General features: G+C 39.2%; 1 pseudogene; it reads left to right on the top strand.

Moving 5' to 3' along the window:
* Positions 1 to 4170: 4170 nt before the first annotated feature.
* Positions 4171 to 20609, top strand: LOC121139922 (annotated as a pseudogene).
* Positions 20610 to 21309: the final 700 nt, after the last annotated feature.

Here is a 21309-nt window from a genome sequence, read left to right as displayed (position 1 = left end):
ATCTTTCCATAAGGAGGAAATTTCATCATTTGTTAAAGGTACAATAATTTCAGCTGGATCTTTCCCAGTCAGTTGACGAAGCCTTAACTTACCTTTTAATATCAAATCAGAGATCTTTTCTATATATGTTTTCAATTTTTTATTCTGTTTATGTGGCAGAAATACCCATTCTAGTATGATGTCTTCCCTCTGCATTAATATTCCTGAGGGGTATTCTCTAGATGGTAAAATAATTAGAATACAATCCAGGTTTGGATCCACACGGTCCACATGTGCTTCTAATATTCTCTTTTCTACCCATTCTAATTCTTTTTCAGCCTCAGCTGATAGTACTCGTGGGCTGTTTAGATCTTTATCTCCTTTTAAAGCCATTTTCAAGTGTTTCAAATCATGCCCTTCTACACCGATAATTGTCTGTAATTGCGAGATTTCACCTAATAGTTTTTGAAGATCATTAAGAGTCTGGTAACGATCTCTTCTAATCTGTACTTTCTGTGGTCTAATTTTCTGAGCATCTATTTTATAACCTAAATAGTTAATAGAATCTCCTCTTTGTATTTTGTCTGGGGAAATTTGTAATCCCCAGCAAGGCAAAGTTTCTTTTACTGCTTCAAACATCTTTTCCAATGTATCCTTATTTGAATCAGACAATAATATGTCATCCATATAATGATATATTAACGAATGTGGAAATTTTTTACGAATTATTTCTAGAGGTTTATTGACAAAATATTGACACAAAGTTGGACTGTTTAACATACCTTGAGGTAGTACCTTCCACTGGAATCTCTGTACCGGACGGGAATTATTATAGGTAGGTACCGTGAAGGCGAACTTTTCTCTGTCGTTTTCTTGTAACGGTATGGTGAAGAAACAATCTTTTAAGTCTATAACTATAATTGGCCAATCCTTAGGAATTAGAGAAGGTAACGGCATCCCAGGTTGTAGAGACCCCATAGGCTGAATTACCTTGTTGATGGCTCTAAGATCAGTAACCATTCTCCACTTACCAGACTTCTTCTTGACAACAAAAACAGGTGAATTCCATGCACTAGTTGATTCCTCAATATGTCCAGCATCTAACTGTTCCTGAACTAACTTCTCCAAAGCCTCTAACTTCTCAGATGTCATAGGCCATTGACCCACCCAGACGGGTTCATCTGTCAGCCATTTTAAGGGTAGAGCTTTTGGTTGCTCTGTTGGTTTGGCACCAGCATCTTGCTTCTGTACAGCCTGTACATTTGGCATCTGTTTTCTGTATTGCCTTACTATATCCTTTGTACCACTACAAGCTTGTCTATAATTCCTAGCTGATACAGGAGGAATGTTAATCTGTGTATTCCATTGCTGGAGTAGATCACGACCCCAGAGGTTTATAGCAATATCTGCAACATATGGCTTTAACCTTCCTCTCTGTCCTTCTGGCCCAATAAAGTCAATCCATCTAATGCTCTGTTTAACTTCAGATAGGGTTCCAATCCCTAAGAATTGAACATTAGCCTCTTTTAAAGCCCAGTTGTGTGGCCAGGACTGCTGATTAAGGATAGTGACGTCACTTCCTGTGTCCAGTAGACCGTAAATCACCCTATTATTTACCTGAACTAGTAGCTTGGGTCTATGATATTATATAGAAGCTTGCCAAAATATATGTTTTGTATCTCCTTCTGATGTAATTGATTCATCCTCTGGAGCTAATGTATTGTCCAGTGCCGTATTATTTACAATGGGCAGTGGATCTTCTAATTGTCCTGGGAGAGGCTGTCCTCCACTGTCACTGGGAATGACCCGATAATCTCTCTTTTTGGGGCTCGGTTGAGCCCCTGAGATCCGTTTTTTGGCTTTAAAGATCTACCTTGTCTATCTGTTGTGGATCTGCATTCATTTGTCCAATGCTGGCCTTTTCCACACCTCCTGCAGAGACCAGGAGGTTGAGGCCTTCTGTTTGACACATTCCTGGTAGAAGCATTATTCCTAGGAATGCGTTGTCTACAGTTCCTACTCAGATGTCCCATTTTACCACAATTAAAACATCTAAAGTTTTGATGTCTTTTGAAACTTCTAGAGATTGCTTCCCCAACCCAATTTGGTATCTCCTCTTGGGTAGGCCATATTTCATCCTGATTCCTCCTAAATCCTTTAGAAATGGCTTCTCCTATCCAAGTTCCTGCCTCTGGATTGTCATACTCAACATTAGTTGTATATGAGACCCATTCCTCCAATTGTGCTTATCTTACCTTTAATGGCCACAGTATTTGTTTGTAATGTGGGTTTGCATTCTCATAAGCCAACGATTCTGTAAGAAGTCGCCTAATATTAGGATCAGTTATTTGTAAATCTACTGCTCTGGATAATCTTTGTAAGAATTCAGAGAATCTTTCTCTTGGACTCTGTATCACTTTTGAATATGCTTCAACTCTTTCCCCTGGTTCATGAACCTTATCCAAAGCATTTAGTTCTGCTGTTTTGCATAAATCAAATGTACGCTCATCATAACCAGCTTGGACCTGCAAGTCAGAAAATTGCTTCTCCCCCATAATCTTACTTTCAGAAGCATCAAAGCCATCCTTCAAACCTTGAAGTTCAAGGGCCTTGGCTTCCTGTCTCCACAAAGCTTTCCACTGTATTTGAGTAGACTGGTCAAACACTGCAGATATTAAATCATTCCAATCTGAGGGAGTTATCTTATTGGTCGTAGCCCATGTACTTAGTAACCATTTTACATAAGGACTGTGGACCCCAAAAGTCATTATCGCATTTTTAATGGTTTTCATATCTTTTATGGGAATAGGTTCCCATTTCTGTGTAGTGGAACCAGATTGGTGCCTCTGTCATGATGACCTTTCTACTACAGTTACTGGAAAGGCCACCTTAGGATGTCTAGTAGCCGTATTTCGTTTATTTCCTAGTGGCCTAGCGTCCATTGACTCCACTTCTGATATTTCAGAGGATGTATCTTCTAAAGATTGAAATTTTGCAACCATGTCATCCTTTAAGTCTCGTATTTCCTGCATTAAAAATTGTTCCAATTCCTTGGACTGTTCATTGAGGTCTTCTATTTCCTCCATTAAAAATTGTCCCAAGTCCTCAGATTGTTCATTAAGGTCTTGGATTTTCTGCATTAAAGATTGTTTTAACTCTTTGGATTGTTCAGTTAAACGAGATTCCAAGCTTTTCATACCATCCTCCCTAAAAACTCCAAAGGCATCTATTTTTCCTTCCAGAAAACACATTCGATCCACTAGATTGCCATTATTATCAGACATAGATTGAATCGACCCTGCGAATTTTGAAAATTCCTCCTGGTTAGATTCCATCTTAGCCATGAATGTAGTGGACATCGAATTGAATGTGTCTCGAAGGTTGTCCTGGTCAAATTTAACCAATTCCTGAATTTTTAACTCTAACTTTTGAATTGACTCTGATAATTTGGAAAGTTCCACCTGATTAGACTCAGTCTTAACCATAAATGCAGTAGACATTGAATTAAATGTAACCAAATCCACTTGTTCCTGGATTTTTGACTCTAATTTTTGAATTGACTCTGCTAATTTGGAAAGTTCCACCTGGTTAGAGTCAGTCTTAACCATAAATGTAGTAGACATTGAATTAAATGTAGCCAAATCCACTTGTTCCTGAATTCTTGACTCTAATTTTCGAAACATTAGCTCATGTTTCTTCCAAGTGATTATATATATTAATACACTAATCACAAGCATGGCACACATATACGTATGAAAAATATCATAATTGTCTTTTACTGCATAATCCATCATATTGTTAATGAAATCTCTAAAATCCTGCAGTGTTAAATTACCTGCCATGTTATAATTAGATGTTCTTACCATCAATCGGTGATTCCTAAATTGGAAAAATTCACCTCCTTTATTATCTCAAATTAAAATACCTGTAGTTACCGTGCTTGGCCAGCAGATGGCGGAGGTGTACTGCCAAACGCTACCTCTTCGCGGAAAATCGGATTCTCCCCAAGGAACCTGTGAAAACTTAATGAACAGATTCGGGCAGGCAGATTCACCGCACAGCAGTGGAGCTTGCAATGGCTCTGGTAGCTGCTGAGGCAGTGCAATGTAGAATTAATCCGGCACGAAATTCCCCGGTTATGCGCAGCTTGGCGGGCGGCGGCAGGGGAATGGGGGGGTGAGCGGGCAACCGATGGCCGGGGTGCCGGCGGCTTGGACGCACGGTGGTCTAAAGCCTCTCCTGATGCTGCAGCGGGCTGTGAGCAGCACGTGTGGCGTTGCCGGGTGGGCGGCAGAGGGGTCAGCGGCGGCGGCTAGGAGCGATCGCGGGGGGCAGCTCCGGGCGCGGAGCAGTGGCCAGGGGCACTCAGGGGCCCCGAGGAACAATGGCGCTGGGCCCGCGGGGGGTCTGAACAGCTTGGCAGCCGGCGGCAGCGGCCGGCGGGGCAGCAGGGCTTGTGGGGAAGGGAAAACAGCTCCGCGTGGAGAGGCCAATTGCTCTATTCGCGGTCCAGCTGCAGGTACGCGCAGCGGCCGACTGGGGCGGGCTGGAACAGCACACGTGGGAAGAGTGTGGTGAAGGGTCCTCTCTTGCAGCGGCGGGGCCGTGGCGAGACCACGGCAATGTAGCCGCCGCGGCTGGAGCGAATTAGCACTCACCTCGGGATGCCGATTTCAGGCGGTTTCCCAGGCGTGGGCTGTAATTCCAAACCACTTCCGTGACACCAGATATAACGATACTCGAGGCTATATAGGGAAAACAATATATTTATTTATCAGAGAGAATCGCACATACCAGGAGTTAGAAGCGTGGCTGGCTTCCAGGAGAAAAGAGGGGAGCCCCTTTTCCTTTCACTTCCTTTTATCTCTACCTTGACCCCGCCCTGTTGGGCGGGTAGCTTTGTGGCATTGACTCCTACAGTTAAGTCCTTCAAAAGATCAGCAATCTCTGATGAGTAGATCCCTGAATTATGCACACTACTCTCACTGAATAATTCTGCAGTTCCTAGCAGAAAGCCATGTCGAACACTGCCTGGCTGAGAGACCTAGGGTAGAACCAAGCATAACTGTTTCTCCCCCCTAAAAAATCAATAAAATGATTCCTAACAATATTCTGCTATACTTCAGTTGATGCGTAGTCCAATTGTTGTAAGTGAGGTTTCCTCACACAGCTAATAGTAGCTGATGAGGAGAACCACAGCCAAACTTTAGGCAGAAACCCATGAAAGAAGGGGAAGAAGAATTATAGCAACCAGAGGGCTTGAGGACACCATGAGAACATGGCTCCAAAGAATCAACTAAGCAGGACTTACAGGGACTCATAGACACTGAAATGACAATCTTAGAGTCTACATGGCACTGTACTAGGACCTTGACATATATGCTATGGTTGTTTAGCTTGGATATTTTGTGGGACTCCCAGCAATAGGAGTCAGGGTGTCTCTGAATCTTTTGACTGATAATAGGGACCCTTTTCCTCCTACAAGGATGCCTTGCCCCTCATTGATATGACGGTTTTTGTCTAGCCTAATTGTGTCTTGTTATGCTGTGTTTGGTTGATATCCCTGGGAGACCATCAATTTTCTGAAAGGAGACACAGGAATAGTGAATAGGGGAATGGGAGGAGTGGAGGGAGGTGAAACTGCAGTTTGAAAGTGTTGTAGGAGAGAAGAAAAAGAAAAAACTCATTTGATTCAAATCATTATATCTCAGCAATACATGTGTTATAAAATATATTTTCTCATATATTGTCTTTGTTTACAGAATTCTTGCTTTTCCAAATAAAGTATTTTGAATAACTTCAACCACTAAGAAAAAAATAAATTTAATTTTTCATTTTATAGAACATGACAAATATTTTCTCAATGGTACATATACTTAATTAAAGTAATTATTGAGAATGAAGACACAACATACCCAAACCTATGGGACACTTTAAAAGCAGTGCTACGGGGGAAGTTCATAGTGCTAAGTGCTCACATGAAGAAACAGGAGAACAGTTATACCAGAGAATTAACATCACAGATGAAAGCTCTAGAACAAAAAGAAGCACACTCCCCCAGGAGGAGTAGATGCCAGGAAATAATCAAATTGAGGGCTGAAATCAATAAAGTAGAAACCAGGAAAACAATACAAAGAATCAATGCAACGAAGAGTTGGTTCTTTGAGAAAATCAACAGGATAGACAAACCTTTGTCCAAACTTACCAAACAGCAGACAGTGAACACGCAAATGAACAAAATTAGAAATGAAAAGGGGGACATAACAATAGACTCTGAGGAAATCCAGAGAATCATTAGGTCATACTTTGAAAACCTGTACTCCACAAAATTCGAAAATTTAAAGGAAATGGATGACTTCCTGGACAGCTATCAATTGCCAAAATTAAATCAAGAACAGATAAGCAATTTAAATAGACCTATAACCCCTATGGAAATAGAAGCTGTCATCAAAAGTCTCCCAACCAAAAAAAGCCCAGATCCAGATGGCCTCACTGCAGAATTCTACCAGAAATTCAAAGAACAGCTTATACCAATTCTTCTCAAAGTGTTCCACACAATAGAAGCAGAAGGGTCTTTGCCAAACTCTTTCTATGAGGCTTCAATAACCTTGATCCCCAAGCCACACAAAGATACAACTAAGAAAGAGAACTTCAGACCAATATCCCTCATGAACATTGATGCAAAAATACTCAATAAAATACTGGCAAATCGGATCCAAGAACACATCAAAACAATCATTCACCACGATCAAGTAGGTTTCATCCCAGGGATGCAGGGATGGTTCAACATACGAAAATCCATCAACGTAATCCACCATATAAACAAGCTGAAAAACAAAAATCACATGATCATCTCACTAGATGCTGAAAAAGCCTTTGACAAAATCCAACACCCCTTCATGATAAAGGTCTTGGAGAGATCTGGGATAACAGGGACATACTTAAACATAATAAAAGCTATATACAGCAAACCAACAGCCAACATCAAACTAAATGGACAGAAACTCAACGCAATTCCTCTAAAATCAGGAACAAAACAAGGCTGTCCACTCTCTCCATACCTTTTCAACATGGTACTTGAAGTTCTAGCTATTGCCATAGGACAACAAAGGGGGACCAAGGGGATACAAATTGGGAAGGAAGAGGTCAAACTTTCACTGTTTGCAGACGATATGATAGTTTACATCAATGACCCAAAGAACTCTACCAGGGAACTCTTACAGCTGATTAACACCTTCAGGAAAGTGGCAGGCTACAAGATCAACTCAAGAAAATCAGTAGCCCTACTATATACAGATGATAAAAGGGCTGAAAGAGAAATCAGAGAAACATCACCCTTTACAATTGCCACGAACAACATTAAATACATTGGGGTAACACTACACAAACAAATTAAAGAGCTGTATTGCAAGAACTTTGAATCTTTAAAGATAGAAATTAAAGAAGCCCTCAGAAAATGGAAAGATCTCCCATGCTCCTGGGTAGGTAGGATCAATGTAGTAAAAATGGCAATCCTGCCAAAAGCAATCTACAGATTCAATGCAATCCCCATTAAAATCCCAGCACAATTCTTCACAGACCTTGAAAGAACAATAATCAATTTTGTATGGAAAAACAAAAGACCCAGGATAGCCAAAGAAACCCTGTTCAACAAGGCAACGTCCGGAGGCATCACCATCCCTGACCTCAAGCTCTATTATAGAGCTATAGTCCTGAAAACAGCTTGGTATTGGCCCAAAATTGACAGGTAGACCAATGGAATCGAACTGAAAATCCGGGTATTAACCCACACACATACGAACATCTGATCTTTGACAAAGAAGCTAAAAATATACAATGGAATAAAGAAAGCATCTTCAACAAATGGTGCTGGCATAATTGGAGACTGGCATGTAGAAGAATGCAGATCGATCCATGTTTATCGCCATGCACAAAACTTAAGTCCAAATGGATCAAAGACCTCAACATAAATCCAGCCACACTGAACCTCTTAGAAGAGAAAGTGGGTGGTACCCTTGAACAAATTGGTACAGGAGACAGCTTCCTGATCATAACACCAGTAGCACAGACAGTGAGATCAACAATTAATAAATGGGACCTACTGAAACTGAGAAGCTTCTGTAAGGCAAAGGACACAGTCAGCAAGACAAAAAGGCAGCCCACAGAATGGGAAAAATATTCACTAATCCCACATCTGACAGAGGGTTGATCTCCAAAATTTACAAAGAACTCAAGAAGCAAGTCTCCAAAACACCAAAGGACCCTATTAAAAAGTGGGCTGCAGAACTAAATAGAGAGTTTTCACTAGAGGAGTCTAAAATGGCTGAGAGGCACTTGAGAAAGTGCTCAACATCCTTAGCCATCCGGGAAATGCAAATCAAAACAACTCTGAGATACCATCTCACTCCTGTCAGAATGGCTAAAATCAAAAACACCAATGACAATTTATGCTGGAGAGGATGTGGTGAAAGGGGGACACTCCTCCATTGCTGGTGGGAGTGCCAATTGGTTCAGCCACTTTGGAAATCAGTATGGAGATTCCTCAGAAAAATGGGAATGAACCTACCACAAGACCCAGCAACTCCACTCTTAGGCATATATCCAAAAGATGCCCATTCATACAACAAAGATGTCTGTTCCACTATGTTCATAGCAGCGTTATTTGTAATTGCCAGAACTTGGAAGCAACCTAGATGTCCCTCACCCGAAGAGTGGATAGAGAAAATGTGGTACATCTACACAATGGAGTACTATTCAGCAGAAAAAAATAATGGAATCATGAGATTCGCAGGCAAATGGATGACACTAGAAGAAACCATCCTGAGTGAGGTAACCCAGTCACAAAAAGAGAAACATGGCATGTACTCTCTCATATATGGATTTTAGACATAGATCTGGGGAGTGCCAGCCTTCAATCCTATGGCCAGAGAGTCTGGGAAACAGAAACTTTATTTAGTGGCTGATCGAAGAAGAGGCAGACTACCTTGGTTAAGTACTGAGCTGAACTCAAGAAAGCCAGTAACAGAGAGGGAGGACTGATGATCAAAGGGATTAAGACTGAGCTGGTTTAACCCCCAGAAACAGCTGACCAGACAAAGGTTAACTCTTGAATCCCAGGCATCAGCCTGGGAATCCAGCATGGGACTGATCAAGACCCCCTTAATGTGGGTGTCAGTGAGGAGGCCTAGGGAATCTATTGAGCCTTGGGCAGCAGATCAGTACCCATCCTAAGCATACACACGGACTTTGGACCCATAGAACAATGTGAGGTGCACTCTCACCCCGAACTCTTGGGGAAGGGTCTAGGCCCTGCCCTATATGAAATCACAGACTATGCACACCCCCATGGAGGGCCTCACCCTCCCTGGGGAAATGAGGGGATAACGGGGGGGGGGGGAGGGCTCGGGAGGGAGGGAGGGAATGGAAGAGGGACCTGGAACTGACTTCTGAAGCAACCTTGTTTCTTATCTAAATTTAAACTGGAAAATAAAATTAAAAAATAATACATTTTCTCTTTGTAAGTTTTTTCTCTCATAGTTACCTAACCCTGATAACTACTTATATAATTGCAATGCAAGTATACTTTGAAAAATGTAAGCATGAAACCATCAGACAAAAGATTATAAATATCAAGAACGTATATAACTCATTGTACATTTTATCATGTGTCCAAAATACACAATAGAAAGTTTTACTGAAAACAATTCACCTTCTAGAATTTTTCAAACTAATCTTTCAAAAGGAAATGTTGCATTTGACTACTTAAGGTGGGTATTGTTGTCTATATAGGTTGTGTCTTCATTTATGTATACTCTTTATTAATGACCTTTAGAGATGCTGGCCCTATGGAAAGTCTTATTATTATTTCTTTCATTCTTTTTTATTTAATCATAGATGATGATACTTGAGATGCAAGAGCTTTGAAAGATAAAGATCATCATAAACTACCTATTGAGTTCCAGACCAGGTTTATTACTTAGAACCAATCTCAAAACCAAATTCTTCAAAAATCTTATCTCTTGTATTACTTAAATAAAACTGAATTATTTCTACTTTACTTGAATCACTCTGTTTTTCAAAGAAACAATCAGGATAAATGCTATAAAAACACTACAGAATGTCTTAAAAATTATTCACTTTTTGCACATATGGAATTTGTAAAGCATTAGCACAAGCTAGATGCACTCAGCATTCTATGTTGTTGAGATTTCACCACCACATACCTTAGGCTTAAAGATCAGCTCTGTCACTCACAGATATGAGGTTTACTTTGATTTGGTTCTCTCCTCTGTGATAAATCACACAATTGGGGGGTTCAGTAAGGGTGGAATTCTGTATATCCATAGAGTTCTTCAAGTTCTTATAAAGTTATATTTCCTTTACTTATTTCTTCTGTATCAGATGGGATTTAAAGTGCACTTAAGAATATTTTCAAGGGTATGATAGACTATATAGTGTAGAAAAAAGACAGAAAACTACTTTACTAGTTATTAAATTACTGTACCAAACTTTCATGATCAACAATTCAAAGGATGGAAAAAAATCTTCGTTCATAAGTTCAAAGGATTTTGCGCAAGTTCAGCTTAATTCACTGCGTTGGGTCTAAAGTGATATTATCATTGCATCAAAAGTGTTTGACAGAGGCCAGAAGCATTAAAAACAAACAAAGATAAAATGTAATCCCATATTCAGCGTTCTACTTTCCTAGGTAGTTCCAACCTCCTGAGCATTTCTAGAACCATCAATATCTCACCATTAGTGAGAGAACAATTTTTACACTCAAACCACAATAGGTCTTCTAATTCTTAATTTAAAAAATGTAGCAAGTAGAGAGATGTGTATTTTCAATATAAAGATAAAAGAATTCCATAAAAAATGACAGAACAATAATGACAACAAACACAGCAAAGTAAAATTCAGAATGATGAAATAGGGCACATGCTAGGGTTATCTTAGAATTACTGATCTCAGTTGTGTAGTGTGAAAATTTAGTCTCCATATGGAAAAGAGTTAAAACAGCCATGAATATTTAAGATTCCGTGACATTCCAGCGCAATTATTGGATGTGCTAGGTAAAATTAGTATGTATAAAATCATGCAGCTGATCAACACATATCAACAATTATGTAATAAAAACATTTATAACTATGCCTATTGTTGAAGAACTCATATAAAAAGTCTTACTTTGTAATTGACAATTTGATGAACAATGAAGAAACAAAGCTAATTCAAACAAAAGAAATGTAGGCAAAATTGGCATCTAAATTAACACTTGTCTTAATTTTTTTAACATCTATATAGCCAAATTAAATGAGCATTATAAAAATAGATGGTCAGAAAATCCTGTTATGAAAAAAATACTCAAACTAAATTGAAAAAGAAATCTTGTAAGAATTGCTCAGTAAAAAGCTCAGCATGTTAATTTATACACAATCCCAGCACTTTGGAAGCTGATACAGAAGGATTATTGCAAGTCTGAGTGAAGCCTCAACTATTGACTGAGATTCTGTGTTTTAAAATAACCCCAAATTTAGGTAGTAAGATGGCTGAGCTTGCCACACAAGCTAATGTTCTGACTTGGAATTCTTAGTCACAGTAGAAAGAGAACTGACTCCCCAAAGTTGTACTACGTATGACATTCTTACATAAGTCTTAGCATGTATGCCTATACAAACACACACGCACACACACACACACACACACACACACACACACATATATATATTCATATGGAAACTCACACATATGTGATAATTTTTTATTTAAAACAATATTTAATTTTAACTAAACTTTGATCATATCCTTCCCCTCCTCCAAGTTAGTCTAGATTCTCTCCCCTTCGCTACCAACACATATTTGATTCTTTCTAAAAAATACATGTCAAAGTCCCAATGCAACAAAATGCCCCAAACCTAGAAAACAACATATGACATCACCAAAAAATAAAAATAAAAAACAAAAAGCTAAGTTAATAAAAGCACACGAAAAAATCTATGGAGTCCATTATTTTTTGGTCAACTACTGCTGAATATGAAATCTGCCCTAAAATGACTGGTGTACCCAGAATCATTCCATTGAGTAAAACTGATATTCCCTCTCCTAGCCAGTATAAATGGACATTTCATTGTTAACTTTGATACTAATGGCTAGGTTTACATTCATTCATTAATTTTGAAAGTATAACAAAATAAAAGATAAATCAACACAAACATCGTTACATTGATGTCAAACAAGTCAAACCAACAAAGAGAAAATAGTCCAAGAGAATGGGAGGAGTCAGAAACCCACTCATTTGCAAACTCAGGAATCCCATAAAGACACTACAGTAGAAGCTGTAATATAAACACAGGACCTAATACATACCACTGAAGGCCTTGTGCATGCTGCTTCAGTCTCTGTTCAGTTCATATAAGCTTTGCTTATATTGATTAAGAGGGCCATCTTTTCTTGGTGTCCTAAATTTTCTCTGACTCTTATACTCCTTGGGCCTCATCTTCCTTGGGGTTTCCTGAGCTCAGAGGGGAGGGATTTAATGGAGACATCTCATTTAGGGTTCAGTGTTTCAAGGTCTCTCATTCTCTGTGTAATGTCTGACTGTACGTCTCTATATTTATTCCAATCTCCTGCAGGCAGAAGCTTCTGTGATGATGGTTGAATAAGGCTCTGTTCTATGAGAATAGCAGATTATCATCATGAGTTATTTTATCACTACAATTTTATTTTATTTTTAGACCAGTAGTATTTGGTTTTGCCCTGGGCTCCTGGATTATCTCCTGTCAAGTTCTTGGTCATCCCCAAAATGTTGGGTGTTGTTTCCATCTCATGTATAAGGCCTTAAGTTAGTTCAGTTATTGGGTGGCAACTGACACAATCTTTGAACTACCGTTGTCCTAGCATATCTTACAGGTATTACCACATTGTTGATCAAAGGCTTTGGTGCTGGGTTGGTGTTTACATTTCTCTTTTGATAGCTGCATAGTACCTTTTTCTTAGAAAGACACTAGTTCATAGGGGTAAAGGCAATATGTAGATACCAGCTGGACATCTCTATTTTTAATTAGTTGTATAGGTGCTGTCTTTAGCAATGACGCATTTCTGTGTGAATGTGGCTTGGCATCAGCCTGTGTTGTGCAGAGATTCCTGTGGGTCCCCTTTTGGCAACAATTCAAGTATATGTAAGCAAAACCTGATGGGGGAGTTTTCATTTTGTGACAAGAGATGACAAATTGAGACACAGTGCCCCCTGTTATTTTTGTTTTCATTATGTTTGGATCACATTCATGTATGCATATATTTTAGAAGGTTAATACTATATTAGATTTCAATACTACCCCTCAGTTTTTCCTTTCCTACTAATATCTACTTGTTCACTCTAGTCCCTCACTCTATACCTACCTTCAGTGATTCTGTGGATTGTAGCATGGTTACCACTTAACAGCTAATATCCACATATAAGTGAATGCATACAAAATTTGTCTTCCTGTGTTAAGGGTAACCTCACAGAGCATATTTTTCCAGTTCCAACCTTTTGATGCAAATTTCATGGTGTCATTTTTTTATAGCTGAGTAGAATTGTGCTACATTTTTATTCATTATTGTGTTGAGGAACATCTAAGCATTTACAATTTCTGACTATTATAAAGACAGCTGAATGAATATGGTTACCCATCTGTCTCTATGATAAAGCATCCTTCAGGTATATGCCCAAGAGTGATAGAGCTGAATCTTGAGGAAGACCAGTTCCCTTCTTCCTAATGAACCACCACAGTAATTTGTTTAGTGGTTCTACAAGTTTGCACACCCAAGAGCAATCAATATATGAGTGTTGCTCTTGCATAGGTCATCCTTGGCAGAATGGCCTATCACCAGTGTTATTGATCTTAGCCATTCTGACATGTCTGACCTTGCTGGTTCTTCCCTAATCACTATGAGATCAGATATCCTCCTCATGGCAAGGAACCAATCAGAAGTTACCTGGTGGGACTTTGGATGTGCTTTGTGTCTCCAGATGTGCTTTATGGTACAAGTGGCACAACAGTGATGTGCAGAGCATAGCAATAGCCCTGGGATTGCCTACAGGCCATATCAACCAGTTGACCAATCAACACAAGACAGATCATCCAAGCCCGGAAGCAAACCAATCCTGAGAGTGTTGCATACCTCTAGACACTCCCCTTATATTGCTCAGTAAGCTCCCTGCCTCATTATTCACCTGGCCATCTGCCATGGTGAATAGATGAAGGGTCCAAGTTAAAGACAGTTAACTTGTTAAACAATAAAAGACTCTTTGCTTTTGCATTGGAACAGGTCTCTTGGTGATTTTGGGGTTTAGAATCTGTGCACAACAATATAACATATTTTCTTTCAAATTCACAATAGCACATTTGATGCAGAGAGAAATCTGACTGATAGAACTGTTTGGCAATTTACAGCAGACAAGGAAAAAATCAATCAGGGTGAGGTAAGAATGAAACTCAGCTCAGCCTGATTTTATTGTGACCAGCAATGAACCAGATCTTCTGGAGTCTTGCCCAGGTCATTTTCCTTTAGCTGTATTTAAACTATCACAGTTTTTTAAAAAAGCATTCAGGTACAATTAACTTAGTCCCATGAGTACAACAAAGCTTAAGACATGGTTATATTGAAGTACATATAGCTTTACCTATATATGGTTTTTGCTGACTTAGAAACAAACCATGCTCAGGATAATGGTCCAGGGAGAATGACTGAGTAAATACAATGCATGGGGGAACTCATTATTATCCTGATGCTAAGAGAGCATAGAAGTCACATAGGCTGTTGTAAAGCACAAGTGACATCACTCATAAGAGTGGGATTTATGGTTTAAAAGCAATGCTCAAAATCTAGGGGAATTGGTCTGAGAAGTAGAAGCAAAAATTCTGGAAGATATGGACAGAGCCTGTCTCACCAGACAGCAAAGGATCACCATGTTACAAAATATATCATTCCTGGCATCACAGGAAGAATACCTATACACATCATTCCATTAACGAGGTAAACTGTGTGATTAATTTCCCTTACTTCTCCATTAATTATCTGTGTGCACAAGGCCTTTTGACTCCCACGGGACTGCAGTTCCAAATACTTAAACTCAACATTTAGTTGCACTCTTATGACTTGCTTCTATTTAGTCAACAATGGCTTAACAGGTTAAATATCCCCCAGATGTATGAAGAAAAATACAAAGAAAAACTGAAATAACTAATCAACTGACATGACTTGACTGAGACTGCATCAAGCTAATAAATCTTTAGTGGCTTGTCTACAAGGTGCTGCCCAGTGCCTACAGGCAGACTACAGTGTATGTGCAAAGACAAATAAGAAGGCAGGAAGAAAATTTGCAAGTTCCTTGAAGAAAAGCAGACATCCACGACTTTAAAGATCTGCAACTAAGGTATAATCCTTGTGCTTGGCATATTTCATTGAGTCACAGACCCTCCACTTCTTGTCATAGTTAAGTAAGGTGACAATGTCCTTGTGTTCTGAGAAATGTGCTCTGGTGTCACAGATTTGGGGATCACCACCAACCTTCCATGTATGAGAAACCTGATCAGCACATAGTTTTATTGTGTTTGGCTGTAATCACCTTGATCCTAGGATATTCCAGGATACAAAGATACTCAGGCTTCTTCCAGGAACTATCAGAGAAGTGAAGGGACTTTAGGCAGTCACCATGACTCTTTAGGAATGGCAATACCTGAGTTAGGTGTGGGTGGCACTTGATCTGGTTAACTGTGGGCTTATAATTTAAGCGGAATTTATTTATGATATGACCATATGGGTGTCCACAGAATATGTATATTAGTTAGGATTTCTATTGCTGTGAAAAGACACCATAACCATAGCAATTCTTATAAAGGAAATATTTAATTGAAGTGACAGCTTACAGTTTCAAAAGTTTAGTCTATTATCATCATGGCAGGGAGCAAGGTGACATGCAGGTAGACATGCTGCTAGCTATATCTTAGAAAACAACAGGAAGTGACTCCACGTCGCAGTGAGGGAAGCAAAACAGACCTCAAATCCCACTCCTACTGTGACACTCTTCCTCCAACAAGGCCATCTCCCCCCAACAAAGTCACACCTTCTAATAGCCCACTTTTTTTCAGGGACCATTTGCTTCCAAACCACCACAATCAGTGTCACTGCACTGAAGCACTCAATAGGAAATAGTCAGGCCTAAGCTTGAAAGCTGTTGAGCATTGAATATGGTAGAATGCCAGTAAGAACTACTTCTGGTCCCTAACTATTTTCTAGTATTCTCCTTTCACTGTGCTTTTGCTCGATAATGTACATAACAGTCCATTGACGATAAAGGCATCCTGGTGCTGCTCTTTAAGCTTCTCTTGGAGAGCTACCTCTACTTCCTTCTCATGATGGTACACATGGATAAAGACAATGTGACAATACCCAATGTACACAACAAACTTCAAAGTCTCAGTCACTTGACCAGGAGAGGATTTCCAGTTGTCCAAGGTCAAGGCAGGTGTCTTGGCATGGTGTTGAGCTCCAGAAGACTGACTGTGAATGCTTCATGCTATTCAACCTGAACTTAATTATCATAACATGATCACTTTAAATCAATCATCAATACTATATGCAACAAATAATGGTGCATACAGAAAGACTCCAGAAGCTTTGTATTTTTATTTCTGTAGTTGAAAATACTCTCAGAAAGATGAAACATATACAAATTTCAAGGGCTGAAAAAGAAATCAGAGAAACATAACCCTTTACAATTGCCACAAACAACATAAAATACCTTGGGGTAACGCTAACCAAACAAGTGAAAGACCTGTATCCCAAGAACTTTGAATCTTTAAAGAAAGAAATGAAAGAAGCCCTCAGAAAATGGAAAGATCTCCCATGCTCTTGGATAGGTAGGATCAATGTAGTAAAAATGGCAATCCTGCCAAAAGCAATCTACAGATTCAATGCAATCCCCATTAAAATCCCAGCACAATTCTTCACAGACCTTGGAGAACAATAATCAATTTTGTATGGAAAAACAAAAGACCCAGGATAGCCAAAACAACCCTGTTCAACAAGGCAACGTCCGGAGGCATCACCATCCCTGACCTCAAGCTCTATTATAGAGCTATAGTCCTGAAAACAGCTTGGTATTTGCACAAAAATAGAAAGGTAGACCAATGGAATCGAATTGAAAACTCGGATATTAACCCACACACGTACGAACATCTGATCTTTGACAAAGAAGCTAAAAATATACAATGGATAACGAAAGCATCTTCAACAAATGGTGCTGGCATAACTGGAGGCTGCCATGTAGAAGAATGCGGATCGATCCATGTTTATCGCCATGCACAAAACTTAAGTCCAAATGAATCAAAGACCTCAACATAAGTCAAGCCACCCTGAACCTCTTAGAAGAGAAAGTAGGTGGTACCATTGAACAAATTGGTACAGGAGACAGCTTCCTGAACATAACACCACTAGCACAGACAGTGAGATCAACAATTAATAAATGGGACCTCCTGAAACTGAGAAGCTTCTATAAGGCAAAGGACACAGTCAGCAAGACAAAAAGGCAGCCCACAGAATGGGGAAAAATATCCACTAATCCCACATCTGACAGAGGGTTGATCTCCAAAATTTACAAAGAACACAAGAAACAAGTCTCCAAAACATCAAAGGACCCAATTAAAAAGTGGGCTGCAGAACTAAATAGAGAGTTTTCAACAGAGGAGTCTAAAATGGCTGAGAGGTACTTGAGAAAGTGCTCAACAACCTTAGCCATCAGGGAAATGCAAATCAAAACAACCCTGAGATACCATCTCACTCCTGTCAGAATGGCTAAAATCAAAAACACCAAGGACAATTTATGCTGGAGAGGATGTGGTGAAAGAGGGACACTCCTCCATTGCTGGTGGGAGTGCCAACTGGTTCAGCCACTTGGGAAATCAGTATGGAGATTCCTCAGAAAAATGGGAATAAATCTACCACAAGACCCAGCAACTCCACTCTTAGGCATATATCCAAAAGATGCTCATTCATACAACAAAGATGTCTGTTCCACTATGTTCATAGCAGCTTTATTTGTAATAGCCAGAACTTGGAAGCCACCTAGATGTCCCTCAACCGAAGAGTGGATAGAGAAAATGTGGTACATTTATACAATGGAGTACTATTCAGCAGAAAAAATAATGGAATCATGAGATTTGCAGGCAAATGGATGACACTAGAAGAAACCATCCTGAGTGAGGTAACCCAGTCACAAAAAGAGAAACATGGCATGTACTCTCTCATATATGGATTTTAGACATAGATCTGGGGAGTGCCAGCCTACAATCCCATGGCCAGAGAGTCTGGGAAACAGAAACTTCATTTAGAGGCTGATCAAAGAAGAGGCAGACTCCCTCGGTAAAGTACTGAGCTGAACTCAAGAAAGCCAGTAACAGAGAGGGAGGACTGATGACCAAAGGGATTAAGACTGGGCTGGTTCAACCCCCAGAAACAGCTGACCTGACAAAGGTTAACTCTTGAATCCCAGGCATCAGCCTGGGAATCCAGCATGGGACTGATCAAGACCCCTGAATGTGAGTGTCAGTGAGGAGGCCTAGGTAATCTATTGAGCCTTGGGCAGCAGATCAGTACCCATCCCGAGTATACACATGGACTTTGGACTCCCATCGAACAATGTGAGGTGCACTCTCACCCTGAACTCTTGGGGAAGGGTCTAGGCCCTGCCCTATATGAAATGACAGACTATGGACACCCCCATGGAGGGCCTCACCCTCCCTGGGGAAATGAGGGGATAATGGCGGCAGGTTGGGGGGAGGGCATGGGAGGAGGAGAGGGAAAGGGAGAGGGACCTGGAACTGACTTCTGAAGCAACCTTGTTTCTCATCTAAATTTAAACTGAAAAATAAATAAATAAATAAAATTTCAAGAAGTGTCAAAAATTTCTTATGTATCTAATTAAAGCAAAACTAAACTTTTTCTGCCAATGACATTTCCTAATTATCTTATTTTGTAATCAGTAAATCCTTTGATAACAGAGGTTGATATCATAAGATGGTATGCCCTTTTAACATGTGTCTCTGAAATAGACAACAGTAATATGATTCTTTTTAAAATAATTTGAAAATTGTTTTTAACTTAAAAGTCATAATAAGAATTATGGCTGAAAATTCACAGAAATGCTTTTGCTTACTAGGGAAAATAGAAATATTACACTTTCTTTTGTTTTATACTCAACAAAATAATTGCTGACTAGGTTTGTCCATGATTAACACTTCATATTTTATTCTTTAAATTGTAACTACTTTGAATTTTATTTCATTTTATTCATCATTTCAGACATAATTTCCTTATCATTTTAGATATATATTTTGTTAGTAGTACTCTCTATTATAACTAAACATCCCAAGATTTTTATCTCATACCATTAACACATAATAGCATTCATAACATGTGATAGAAAGTATTGTGTTAGTTCTTTCTGTGTATTGGCAGGAATTGTAAATTTTAAAAAGTAAATTTATTTTGTGGATAAAACCATACTAAATATGGACAGAATAATATAAGTAGTTCAAATTTTAAAAGACAGTGTACCTATAATTTATTTGTAACAAAGAGGAGTAGAAATTCTTCTTCCTGGGTAATTGTAAGTCATTATGACATTAAACATCCTGGGCTATTGCTTTCATGGAATCAACTACTGTATATAATGCACCTCTTTTATAGTATATATTTGAGATAAATTCTACTTTAATGAGAATGTTCTGTAGTGTAAAGTATTTCAAATATTCTGAACAATTGCTAGACGAATGCAGTGGATATCTCATGACAGATAGTAGAGATAGGAAGAAGTTGGAAAGGAGAATGGAGAGTTTGGCTTGAAAAATTGTTTGTTGGGGGGGCAAGGGAGGAAAGGAGGGAGAGGGAACTGGAACTCACTTGTAAAACAAGCTTGTTTCTAATTTACATTTTAAAAAGGAAAAAAAAGAAGGTTCAGACTAGCTGGTGGCTCTAGCAGGCCAGGTGAAAAAAAAGGGTTCTACACAACCACTGATATTGGAGTTAAATATGCAGAAAAACAAACAAGACATTTTGATGAAGGCAAATTAAAGGCTAGCCAAAGTGTAATTGGTTTACAGATGTGAACCAACATGTGTGACAGCCAGGTGAGGATGACAGCCTATGGGACCAGGAGGCATCTTTATGATCCCAAAATGCAGACTGACAAGCCTTTTGATCAGACCACTATTAGTCTACAGATGAGCACCAACAAAGGAGCTAGCCAGGCTGGGATGTTAGCACCGGGTACCAGGAGAGACATGTACCAGAAGCTGACATTAGAGTCGGTGGACAACTCGAATATTTTTCTACAGATGGGTACCAACAAAGTTGCTTCCCAAAAAAGAATGAGTGTGTATGGGCTTGGGCAGCAAGTGAATGATCCTAAGTACTGTGCTGCCGCCACAGAACCTGTCATTCACAATGGAAGCCAGGGCACAGAAACAAATGGGTCAGAAATAAATAATAGTGATTATCAGGCAGAATACCCCATTGAGTACCATGGCAAGTACCCAGATGACTACCCCCGAGAATACCAATATGGCGACGACCAGGGCATTGATTATTAGTCACACACAGGATTGCAGTATTTAGTCCATTGTTTTTATTGAGAGGGACCCAAGCTAGCCTTGAATAATTCTAGTCTTTCTAAAACATTATTATGGTTATCGTACCTTTAAAAATATCTTACATACATTCCTTTTTCCTTTTTCTGCCTCCTCCTTAAATAGTTGCCTTTTAGTGCTGTAACAGTTAAGCCCTACAGCATAACCAATAACTTGTGTAGGAAGTAAAAAGGAATGCTGTGAAAGGACAGCCAATTCTTTTATTGAAGATCTATGCATTTTTTACAGCCTTACACTTAAACTAGTATTTTCAAACAATAGGATTTTCTTTTTTACAACTTAGTGTGTATCTGACTGGTACATGGAAGACTAAAATGTTTGATTTGCTAAATATGGTCTTTGCCAACTAAATCTAAGATGCCCCATTTAGAACCTGACATGTGCATGTTTTTCTGCAGTACTGCTTGCTGAGTTCTAAATAAAGTCATGATCAATATGCATTTGGGATTTTATGTGTATTCATTCTCTTCGTTAAGCTGACAAGGTCTTTTCTGAGTGGCGCTTATAAGGGCATTTGTACAAAAATGGCTACAAGCATGTAGGTTTGGGTGGTATCCCTGCAGATTTCATTTGTACTAATGTAACACTGTAGAAGTTCTCTGTTTCCCTCAATTGGATTTATTGCTGCATTTCTCAGCATAAA

This window comes from Mesocricetus auratus, unplaced genomic scaffold (assembly GCF_017639785.1).
Source record: "Mesocricetus auratus isolate SY011 unplaced genomic scaffold, BCM_Maur_2.0 Super-Scaffold_100003, whole genome shotgun sequence".
NCBI classification, from domain to species: Eukaryota; Metazoa; Chordata; class Mammalia; order Rodentia; family Cricetidae; genus Mesocricetus; species Mesocricetus auratus.
This window is presented reverse-complemented; position numbering and strand designations above follow the sequence as displayed.